The 12,959-nt window shown below is 35.4% G+C and overlaps 1 protein-coding gene across 6 annotated transcripts in view; it reads left to right on the plus strand.

The window, feature by feature from the left end:
* Positions 1-12,959, plus strand: part of SYT14 (synaptotagmin 14) — a 210,706-nt gene that overhangs the window by 148,288 nt on the left and 49,459 nt on the right. The window contains exon 6 of one of the 6 annotated variants that reach the window (XR_007411798.1): positions 9,202-9,255. The exons of the other annotated variants lie outside the window; for them this stretch is intronic. The gene's annotated coding sequence lies outside the window, so the exon portion shown is untranslated. Of the gene's footprint in view, positions 1-9,201; positions 9,256-12,959 lie in introns of those variants that run through there. 6 annotated transcript variants of the gene reach the window in all.

The following is a 12,959-nucleotide window of genomic DNA, read 5'->3' on the forward strand; positions in this document are numbered from 1 at the left end:
TCATATCTTTGTATACCAAATATTGAGTACTGGTTATTGCTGTATCAATGTTGGTTGGATGGATGGGTGAGTGGGTGCGTGTGGTACATGTTATTTCTGAGTTACTACCTTTGGTGCTTGCTTCTGTGGCTAGGCATACGTTTTCTTATCAAACTTGTTCTATGTCTTCCTTCTAGATTTTAAATACTTTGAGAATAGAGTCTGTGTGTTTAATTTATATGGTTTTAGTTATACTTACTTTTCATAGAACCTAGAATGTAGGTGTTCAGTGAATACTTGTTAAGTTGATTTCATTGACTTGTTCAGGTAAACCCAATCATTCTAAAATTCTTCCTAAGGTCCATGTAACATTATTCCCTAATAGGTATCAATATCCTTAAAAACAGCTCTCTTAGGAATCTTTTATGATCTACAATCCAATAAGCATGATCTTAGGGTAATTAAGTAGAAACACATCACAGAGTTTTATTTTTTTAAGATTTTATTTATTTACTCATGAGAGACACAGAGAGGGGCAAAGACATAGGCAGAGGGAGAAGCTGGCTCCCTGTAGGGAGCCCAGTGCAGGACTCAAACCTGGGACCCCAGGAGCACACCCTGAGCCAAAGGCAGATGCTTAACCACTGAGGCACTCAGGCATCCCATGAAGTATTTTTTTTAATTTATTTATTTATTTATGATAGTCACACAGAGAGAGAGAGAGGCAGAGGGATAAGCAGGCTCCATGCACTGGGAGCCCGATGTGGGATTTGATCCCGGGTCTCCAGGATCGCGCCCTGGGCCAAAGGCAGGCGCCAAACCGCTGCGCCACCCAGGGATCCCTATTTTATTTTTAAATAATCAAAAAGGGACATGTTCATATAATTTCCCATTCAGGAGTATAATGCCACAGTCTTTTAGAATGATCAACCTTCCTCATGTCTTACTGAAATGATGATCTTCTTTTAGATACACGTAATTTCAACCTTTAATTCCTAAATTCCTATATCTCAAAAATAGCCTATCTTTTTTGTTAATAGACTGAATTAATTTAGTTTGATATTTATACTGTGACTTTAATTTTTAAGACAGGTAAATTATTGCTTGTACTCTATAATTGAAATATGTGTCCCTCTAAGAATCATACTTTAGTCTGTATTATTAGCAAATGTCTTTAAACTTGGCTTCATCTATTTTCATATTCACTACATTCACATATTACCATTGTCAGAAATTTACATTTTCTAAATGTAGATTACACTTCTTCATCCTAAAGCAATTTAAAGTAGGTATTTCATGATAAACTAATGATCACAGTTTTAAGAGTTATTACATGAGAGAGAAAGCTGCATATGTGCGATTCAAGTCCCCAGACGGTAACACAAATATGAGTCATGGCTCACTTTAGTGTAAAACTAAGTAGTTACAGACCTATTTAGAGACAGTTATTCAAAGTAGGTGAGCATATATTATCAGTAGAGAGGAATAGCTCTAGTCTCACAAGAAGAATTATCAGATAAATATTTCAGTGAAAGAAGTTAAATTAGAGCATAAAAGGAAGTTTTCTGTTTAAATCAGATTCTTAGTTTACAAGACAAAAAGAAGTCAAGTTTAAGTCCTATGTCTCAAGAAATTTTGAACATGCAGAAAAATCAAGTGGGAAAAACTAAAATTTCAGTGACTAAACTGTTTGTCCTGTATATTGAGTATAGGGAATAAAGACCATCAAGTCAAGTGGGATTCATTTAGTTGAGTCATCCAAGTGCTAAACTGTAAACTACTAAAGACCAACCTATGCTTCATTCTTGTTTCGTGTATATTCATTTAAAAAAATAAGCTAGAAAATTAAAGAATAAGCCTAAAGTACAGGTATTCTGTTCCTTTTCTCCTATAGTTTACTTTATGCAATTTTCCAAAATACTGATTTCAATTATTTGTAATACTAATGAGAGAAATTAACAAACGCCTTATAGCAAGATAGTACTATTTGATAAATTTAGAGTGGAGTAAGGATTATGACAGATAAATTTGGGTTCAGGAGGGCAGCATATTCTATAATTAAGGACACTCTAAAGTACATTAGCAAGAAGGGATAATATAGTGTACTTTACAGAAACATCATGGAAAGATTTAGCTTCAAATTACAAGTATCGACCACTATTTTTAAAAATTATTCTTGTGGACGGTGTAGATATTGGACATCCTAAATACATGCCTTCTTCATTCATTCCAACCAAGAGTTATATGTACTTCCCTTTAAAGGTGCACTTTAGTGCATTACCATGACCAGTTCCCTGTCTTCTGGGTTGTTGAACAATAATAGAAGAGTTATGTCCACAGTGCTTTATATGGTAGGTGGCTGATAATTAATGAACAATAACACTGGATGAGGTTGTTCTTGAGGGCTACCTTTTACAGATAAAAGAAATAGCAAACAGAAGCAACATTTAGTTTTTTCTTAGTCATTTTCCTCCATCACGTTCATATCAAATAGCGGGGCAGTATCCAATGGACAGATAGATGCGTTGCAAAACCCACATCCTTAATTTTAGGATTTTCACATTCAAAATCTTGACAGATAATTTAAAACAGTAAGTTCTTCACTGGGAAATTTATTAAAGTGGTACTAATTTTAAAACGTGGTAAATATGAAAATGTATTTTATCAGAATATATTTTATAAACCAACCAACTCTCATGATCTTGCTTATAGTTTGTCCATCTGAATTAATAGTATTGAAGATGCCTCTCCCAAAAGAGTTGTGGTTTTATCTGCCGGGACATTTATTTTGGAGTAGACAGGGTTTAATGCTACTTTGCTAGAGTAATGCCTATTTAGGCATACAGTGTGAATTTAAAGAGAACTGATAAATACTAATTACAAAAATGTTTTTCTCACTAGAAAATTTGAAATTTAATTTAGAAAAGAAGCAGTTTTACATTTATGCATTTATGTTCTTAGGATGGAATATGAGTTTAAATACTGAACAGGCCTAGGACAGAGGAACTGAATTTTTAAAAATTAAAGTTGAAGGAAATCTGTTAGTGAGTTTTCAGTCTGATTATAACATTTGTTCTGTGGACTCTGCAGGGACCTGTAAGGAGCCAGAAAAAATATCCATTTGACAGTTACATTTTACTTAATTCTATGCAGAGCAAAGAATAATTCTGGTCAAAAAATGATAGTACATGATAAGACTGAATATCAGTTCCTGATGCTGCTTCTATTAGGCAGATATATTTAAGTGATTTCTATCACTGAAAATGAGCATGGTCATCCTGCACATGCCATGTGTGCTTATTCATTACTTGGAAGCTTCTGTTCAAGTGAAATGCATATTTCTAAGTGTTGAGCATGCAGATATACTCTTGGGAAAAGCCTAATTCTCCTTAGTGTACATGTTGGCACCTGGGATAGGACTGGAATATGTGACCTGACTACTTCATAATGTTGGGATGAGTAAATGAATGAGATACGTGAAAACCTTTGTAGACTAGAAATATTAGTTGTTAACTTGAAATAAAATAAGTTATCCTTAATTTAATTTGAATCATTCTGCCATCATTTACTATTTTATAAAGATACTCTCATGGTGCATGGATGGTTCAGTCGGTTGAGCTCCTGACTCTTGATTTCAGCTCAGATCGTGATCTCAGGGTTGTGAGATCCAGCCCTGCTTAGGTTGGGCTCTGCCCTGAGCGTGGAGCCTGCTTGGAATGATTCTCTCTCTCTTCCTTTCCTTCTGTGCCTCCCACTCATGCACTCTCTCTTGTTCTTAAAAAAAAAAAAAAAAAAAAAAAAAAAAAGGTACTTTCTTGTCTTACAAAAAATAATGTCTTATCTTTCCTTTATCTAATGTTAGACCTAGCATTGTTTAAATAGGCTATATCTTACCAGATTACAATGATCTTTTTATAGTCTGTCACTTTGGACAACTGATGACTAGAATAGTACTGATTTTATTGTTTCTAGCAGAAAAAGCTGGTAGAGCTGATAGGAACTGAAGACTACTTAAGTTTAGTACACACAGTTTTTTATTTTATCTGATTGATGTATCATCAAAGTATATAATTTATATAATCAAAATTATATATCTCTTAATAGTCCCATATTCTACAATAAAAAATAAAGTGAAAAAAATAAAGTGAACTAATTAAACTTTAACTTGGCTCATTTTTCAAAAACTAAGATATTATCTAGCTCATAGAAAATAGCATATATTATAAGTACATCTTTCATATTTGCTTAATTTGGGGGAGATATATTTTTCTTTGAAATGAAAGCTGGCATTGTCACTTAAGCTGTATTCAAGTTATAAAAAATATTTCTCTATACTAACTCATTTGTGATTTTTCATAAAAGATTAAATAATTACCAGATAGTGGAAATCTACAGTTTTATTTATTATTATTATTATTATTATTATTATTATTTTGAAATCTACAGTTTTAATGTGAAACTTGTTAGGCATCCAAGACCAAGTTTATATTTGCATTTGTGTGGTTTTACATAACAGGGAGGTTGGGAGCACAGAGGCTCTGCAGTCCTTGGTTTCATGTCTTAGTTCCCCAATTCTTCCTGACTTGTGGTCTTGGGTAACTACTCAGCTGCTCTGTGCCTCATTTATTCATTCATAAAAGGGAATAGTAACCATAATAGCTGCTTCATAAAATGTGTGTGAGAATTAAAGGAGATATTCCATGTAAAGAATTTAAAACATCATCTGGCACAAAGTAGGAACGTGACTCTGTTAACTAATTTGGTTTATTTTTTTTATTCATGTGCGGAGACATTTAGTGTTCTGATTCACTAGCAATCTTCACTAGGTGCTGGTCCATAAGTAAAAATTATTGCATTGTGTTTTTCAAGTTTCAAAATAAGAAGGAACATTTGCAATCTGGAAAAGAGGAAAGTAAAAGGTTTTTGTTTTGTTTTGTTTTGTTTTGTTTTTTTAAGAGAAAGAGTGCATAAGCCTAGGGGGAGTAGGAAGGGGCAGGAAGAGAATCTTAAACAAGCTCCACGCTCAGTGCAGAGCCTAGGCGGAACTTGATCTCATCACCCTGAGATAGTGACCTGAGCCAAAATCAAGAGTAAGCCACTTAACCAAGGAGCCACCCAGGCACCCCAAAGCAAAAGTCCTTTAATTCAACAGTATAAAAAGTGTTTAATCTGACAATACAAATAGCAAAATAACTTTTTTCAGGAACTAAATATAACTCAGGCCTTGAATGTTTTTAAGATACAACTGTCTTGAAATATACTTTGAGTAATTATTTAAAAGTCTGAATTATAAATATTCTTTCAATAAATACAATTTTATTATCTTCAGTCATGTTGGGTAACTCATATTTCCTTAGCAAAATGTCCCCAGCAGTTTAAGCCAGGGTATTCTGAGACAGCAAGCCTTGAAACTTGTAATGTTTCATCAACAAAGAGGTTTCTTTTTCACTGCACTGCATGTCCACTGTAGCTCGGTTAGGGCTCTCTTTCGTGTCGTCTTCACTCCGGGATCCAGATGGATAGAGGAAGTTCTTTCTGAAATTTTGCTGCTAGTTAGATGACCCAGCAAACTAATTCTTGTTCCTTCAAGTTTCTGCCCAAAATTAACAGATGCCACCTCCATTAACATTTCAGTGTCTAAAACAGGAGTCGACAAACTTTCTGTAAAGTGCTAGAGAGTTCATTTGTTTTAGGCTTTACAGACTACAGATGGTCTCTGTTGCATAGTCTCTCTCTCTTTAAAAATGTAAGCAAGGGGCAGTGAATAATAGTGAATAGTATTTCATACAAAGAATTGCTGAGATTAATATCTGTAGGTTAGCGCTATTTATAAGTGCACATCAGTAGCTTATAAGTAAAGTTTTGCTTTTAAGTATAAAAATTTGCTCTCTTGGGACAAACATTCAGTCTTATTTTAGGGGGTGCCTGGGTGGTTCAATAAGTTAAGCCTTTGCCTCCAGCTCAGGTCGTGATCCTGGGATCCTAGGATCGAGCTGTGTGTCAGGCTCCATGCTCAGTGGGGAGTCTGCTTGAGGATTCCTTCTCTCTCTCTCTCTTTCTCTCTCTCTCTCTCTCTCAAATAAATCTTTAAAAAACATTATTGAACTTTAAAAACTTAGATATATGTCAAGTATTAGTATATATTAAACAAGTTTACCTAAACTGGCAGTACCAGAAGACAATGCAAGGAATGGCTTTGTTTATTCCTAGAGTTAAAGATAGTGGATTAACCACATATATTTATTTCTTCTTCCTGTACTCTCCACTTCAAGGATTGTTTCTTGGTACACATTGGCATTTGTACCCACAAGCTCAGAGAAATGGAATCAGGGCATCAGCAAAGTGGAGGAAACCTTGTGAAAATTGCACACAGAGGAAGGAGAGGACTGTTGTGATCCCCAGAACCATACACACTTCTGAGCACAGCAGAGGTTGGCGTGAATCTAGGGATTAAAAGCAATAGTTAACTACAAATCTGTAAAATGTGCAGTTATATCTCCCTTCTGGCATAAAGAAGAGAGCCAGGCTTGTAACTCTAGGAATATCATAAGTTTCTTTGGAAAAACTCAGCGATTCCAAGCTAAGACCTTACTTAACCTCATAGTGATATTTTAGAGGAAATTGCCTGGCCCCCACCTAATCACACTGATGCCAGTCAGTGAGCAAACTGTATTTAAAAGTAGAGAGTTTTTGATCAGCCTTTTAGTGATGCATTTTTAAATATGAACAGGCAGGCATAGCTCAGGAGACACTAAGGGAAAACCTCCAACAGGAAAGAGAAAACCCAGGATAAAGAAACATTAAAAAAAAAATTACCCTCCAAGAAGAGTACATATTGCAGAGATGATAAGGAAAGTAAAAACCAATCCTAATTAGTTTATTCAGTAGGATTTGATAAACATATATATTTCAAAAAGACCAAGTATCCTTTTAAAAAAAAAAAAGGAACAGTCATAAAAGAAAAGGCTTTTGTAAATTATATAGATTGGAAATGGCTGTTGAGTATGTAACCAAGAGTGTTCACTGTGGCTTATAACCAAGGATTTTGGTAGCAGACTTCAGGCTTATGTGTTCATGAGTTCACATTTATGTGTCTAACATAGACTTATCTTTCTGGAAGAATATTCATAAACTGAATAGTTTTGCTTTTAAATTTCTCCCTTATTTTTAAATATTACAATATTTTATATCTAAAATATGATTTATCAGATCCATATATATATATATATATATGACCATTAATTATTTTCAAGATAGATTTAGAAGTGTAGTCTGTTCACTGGGCTTAACACTAGGGCCACTGAACCACATCCACTGAATCAGAATCACTGGGAAGCAGCCTTATAATCTTTCTTTAAAGCAAATTTCCCGAGAAGTGGTTAAATATACTAAAATTCCAAGGCTGCTGGTATAGAAAATGTTTTCCAAACACATTGTGACTGCAAGTGATTTGAGGGATAGACTTTAGGGTAATAAGTTCAGAGGATATATTTTTGTCTGTTTTGTGTATTTCATCAGATCTTTTCATCTTTTATTGTCCTTGGTTTCCTCTTCAAATATTTAGCAATGTATCTATTCTTTGGGTATTCAGAAAAATAACTCAGGGGAATAGAATTACAAAAAAGTGTCCATGAAATTACTGTAAAAATATGAAGAGAATTTTCCTTTTAAGAAAATTCTATGCCCTCATTTAATTAACTGAAATTGCCTAAAAAGCACCAGAAATTACATTGAATAGATAATAAAATTCAATCAGTTTCAAGTGAATACAGACCAACTCAAAATGGCTTGAGCAATATGGGACCATCTGGAGAGTTGGTCTATCTTCAGGCATGGCTTGATCTAGTGACTCAAATAGTACCACTAACATCCTAGTTTCTCTTTCTACTCCTTCCACTGCTCCCCTACCCCCTCCCACACACCCGTCTTCCATGCGTCAGTTTCATAATCAGGTTTCCCATAGTTGCCCGCTTGAAACTTCTTGTATCTCACTAGGTTACCTGCCCATCCCAGAACCAATCACAGGGATGGGCAGTACTGATTCACTTCAGCCCTAGAGTTGGGTCACCTCCCAAACTACATTAGGTAAGAGGTGGAAAGGATTACATTCACTATTGGAAGGAATTGATGAATAGGATGCTAGGAAAATAGCTAATATCCAATATAATGCTTATTTAAATTTCTTAAAAATAAAATTCATTAGGGGCATCTAACTCTTGATTTGGGCTCAGGTCATGATCTCAGGGTTGTAAGATTGAGCCGTGCTTTGGGCTCTGTGCTCAGCCTGCAATCCGCTTGAGATTCTCCCCTTTTCCTCTGCCCCTCCCCCCAAATTAATTAATTAGTTAATTAAATGAATAGTGGCAAGAATTTATCTTTCACATAGGCAGTTAATTAATTAAACTCACCAAAACTTATGTTTACCAAAACATTCCATGAGTGACATCCGATTTAGTCAATTTGATAATACCTCAGAATTAGGCGTACTTTTCTGTGTATTGTTTTAGAAATACTGATTTCTGTGTTAAGCAGTGTCTTTCTAATATGCTTAATTGACTATGAGCTAAATTCTAAAAATTGTGATTCTCAATCCTGATTAATATGACTTGGGGAGTTTTTAAAATAAAGATGAATAAGTTCCCACTTAGATCTGTTGAAACAAAAACTTAAAGGAATAGGACCAGACTATTCGTATCTTTAAAAAGCTCTACGGGAAAAAACAAAAACAAAACAAGTTCTACAGGAGACACTAGTACTAAGTAGCATTGATTACATTGCCCTATGGCATCTATCGTATGTCCACATCTTACTCTTCTTTGTTGTTTCCTGGATAGCCATAGGAGTTAAATGAGTCCTTGCGAAGTTTCAAAACATCTGATGAGATTATCATGAAACTAACATATCTTTAAGAAGACTACTGTAAGACTTGTTAATAGTATAAAATATTTTTCCAAAACTACTCAAATCGCAACCAAGTAAACTATTTAAAAATCAACTTTAGTACAAATGATTTTATATAAAATACTTGTAATGTATAAATTGTACAAACAATTTTATAAATTGTTTTGAAATAGTCCTGAATAGTAAGAAATGGTTATATCTACTAGTAAGTGTTAACTTACATTGCCTTTGGCTTCTTTCAAAACTTTATATTTCAGATATATTTGTAAATATTAAAATTACTTATCTCCTTGATTCATTAGAAGTTTGATATATTTTCAGAACAGAAGAAGACAAGAAACATCTTAAAGGGGATTATGAAGTCATTATGGCCGTAAGAAAAACTATTTTACCAAAAAACATTCATTATATGTAACCTTAGAATGTTGTAGATTGGACTTTCTTTGGATTCAGTTTTATTTAAACAAGTTTATTGTGTCACCAAAGACATTAGAAGTAAATTTTCAGAAATTGGCAAATTCAACACTTTTTAGGCCTCATTGGTCTTTTAGGAATGTGAATTTGGAAAAATATACCATGTGGCCTATTAACAATCCTCAAGGCCATCTTTATAGTGTAGTCCCACCCAGACCATCCTACAATCACACTGTAATATGGAAATAGTATAAAATATTTGTTCTAAAATGGTACATATCGTGATAAAGTGAAATAAAAAGTACTGCTATTTCTATAGCTCTTAACATTTCATTTCCTGGAAACTGCTTTGAATGCTCTATGAGGATATGAACAAAAACAACAGTAATAACATCATGTGAGATAACTCAGGTAACTGGAGAATTCGCTATGAAGTTGCGTTGCAGATTCTCAGAAATATCCTTCTATATTCATATTATAATGAACATATAAATCACATTTTGCTGTTTCATTTGTCACCAAATTATTCATAACATTCAACATTTGAATCAGAACTAATCTTCAAATAGTCTGTGTTGTGGCATAAGAGAATTGTTACTACCATTTTGAAGTTTAAGAGAGGAAATTTGAAACTTGAAAGTGTTCATAAATTTAAACTGAAATCATTACCTAATGCCTTGGTGCCAGTGTCTCTAAGAATTTAATTTGGATAAAGCCATTACACAATAACTGGGACTTGGTGAGCACTCAGTATATATTAGTGGTACTAATATTATCATAGCATCATCACTACATTACTGCTACCATCACCACTTCTACTTTTACCTTTTCATGTTTTTTCCTTAAAAATAGAGTGTGTGTGATTTAATTTGGTTTCTTGTTGGTGAGAATCCACACTTCATTACCTCCACTATCTATTTTGTCCCTGTTAACATTGTACATGGATGATTTTTTTTTAGTTCTCCCCTTGACATGGGTAGTTATGTTAATAGACAAGTAGAACTTGCTATAAAAAAAGAACTTGGGGATCCCTGGGTGGCGCAGCTGTTTGGCGCCTGCCTTTGGCCCAGGGCGTGATCCTGGAGACCCGGGATCAAATCCCACATCAGGCTCCCGGTGCATGGAGCCTGCTTCTTCCTCTGCCTGTGTCTCTGCCTCTCTCTCTCTCTCTCTCTTTCTCTCTGTGACTATCATAAATAAATAAAAATTAAAAAAAATTTTAAAAAGAACTTGCTATAAAATATTAAAGAAATATAAATTTTTGAAGTTTTCATTTTACACTAGCACCATATAAACCATACTAAATATCTTTCGTGGTAAACCACTTTTTCATCGAGGCAAGACATATGAAATATCTATTCTGTTCTCTTTTTGAGTATGATTATTCTATTACTATATATGTATATATATAATTATATACACATATACATACATATTTACATCTGTGTTTATTCCTCTGTTTATTGAAAGCCCTGCATTCATATTGAGATCACCAGTTCCAGTGCAGCACCACAGGGTTCATCATGATCTGTAACTACCTTCTTTGATAGAAGCCTGCCTCCCCTCCTCAGTGTATCAACTTATTTGATCAGTCCTTTTGCATGTGACTCAGGTTTCACAGCAGCCATCTGCTACTCCATTTTCATACCCTTCTCCCCAAACTCAGACTCTAAATCCTTGTGTCCTTTTGCTCCTTCTGCACAGAAGTCCTCACTGGGCTTGACACCTCTGACACCTATTCCAGTCTGCCCAACCCCTGTCCCTGATGGAGGGACAGCTGGCTTACTCTGGTAGGGCTATACCACCTCATCCTAGACCACGTTTCTGTGAAAATAGCCTCTTCACCCTATTTAGGATCTAATATCTCATACTGACCCTCTTCTCTGAATGGATGCCCTTACCCTGCTGAGGCTCAACAGCCCATTCTGTTATCCATCAATGCCCTCGGCAGGATGTCCTTCTTACCCATATGGGGGAGAAAGGGGCGCAGATGAGGCTCTTACACCCCAGGCTAGGCCATCCCTCTTTGGAAATGGCCTCTTCATTCTGTGCTGGTTCTGGTAACTACCACCAGGCTGCCCACCCAGGTTCCCCGTCACCACTTCATATATCTTCCCCACCCGTAGGAAGTACAGAGTCCTCATCCTGTCCAGGCTGATAATGCTACTCATCCAAGAGGATACCCTCCTCATCTTGCTTGGATTTAATAGATTTTTGTAAATCAGTGATCAGTTGACGGTCCCTTAGTGAGGTTAGTGAAAACAGTGATGATAGCAACTAACTTATATTGGCCAGTAATACATAACACATGGTCATTCTCTATATCACAAATAATTGAGGTATTTATCTGTAAAATGGCCACCAACTATACAAATTCAAAGTACTGCCACTAAGTTCAATTTCTGGTCTTCTGGAATGAAAAGGTAGAGAAACCACTTGAGCCATGGAACAAGCCATGGAACTCTCCATGGTACCAACACATTCCTGGCCTCTCTTGGATCCTTGTGTAGCTGGCTTGAATCTTACTTACCCTCTGTTACAGGTCTAACTATGCCTGTTACCTGTTCCTGAGATTTTTGTCTTTTTTTCCAGCTTTGTTGGGATATAATTGGCATAACATAAGTTGAAGACCTACATTGTAATGATATGATACAGTGCAAAGTGCTTACCACAATAAAGTTAGTTAACACATTTTTTTTTACCTCATGTACTTATAATTTTTTGGTGCTATGGTGAGATAATTAAAGCTCTACTCCCATAGCAGTTTTCAAGCACACAATACAGTGTTGAAAGCTATAGTCACCATGCGGTACATTAGATCCATGTATTCATTTCATAACTGAAAGTTTGTGCTCTTTGACCAACATTTCATATTTCCTACACCCCTCAACCCCTAGCAACCACCATTCTACTGCCTGGATTCTGTGAGTTAGATGTTTTGGGGGGTTTACATGTGTGATTATACAAATATATATGTATATGAGGTAGCCTATACCCAATTTTCCCATCACCATTTATTTTTTTAAGATTTTTTTATTTATTAGAGAGAGAGAGAGCACAAGCAGGGGGAGCAGCAGGGAGAAGCAGGCTCACCACAAAGCAGGGGTGGTGGTGATACGGGGCTCCATCCGAAGACCTTGAGGTCATGACCTGAGCTTAAGGCCCATGCTTAACTGACTGAGCCACCCAGGCACCCTCCCAATCACCATTTATTAAAGAGATTGTCCTTCATTGACTATTCTTGGCTTCCCTGTCAAATATTAGATGACTGTTTATGTTTGGGTCTATTTCTGGGTTCTCGGTTCTGTTCCATTGGTCTATTTGTTTTTATGCCACTACCATACTGTTTCAATTATTATAACTTCTAGGATAGCTTGAACTCAGGAAGTATGAAGCCTTCTGCTTTTCTCAGGATTTCTGTGGCTATTTGGGGTTTTTATGGTTCCATATAAATTTTAGAAGTGTTTAAAATGCCATTGAAATCTTGATAAGGATTGCATTGAATCCATAGATGGCTTTTGGTAGTATCAACATTTTAACAATATGAATTCTTCCCATTCAGGAACACAGGATACATTTCCATTTCTTTTTGTCTTTGATTTCTTTCATCCATGTGGTGTAGTTTTCAGGTTAGAGATCTTTCACGTCCTTGGTTAAATTTACTC

This window comes from Canis lupus, chromosome 7 (assembly GCF_003254725.2).
Source record: "Canis lupus dingo isolate Sandy chromosome 7, ASM325472v2, whole genome shotgun sequence".
Lineage (NCBI taxonomy): Eukaryota > Metazoa > Chordata > Mammalia > Carnivora > Canidae > Canis > Canis lupus.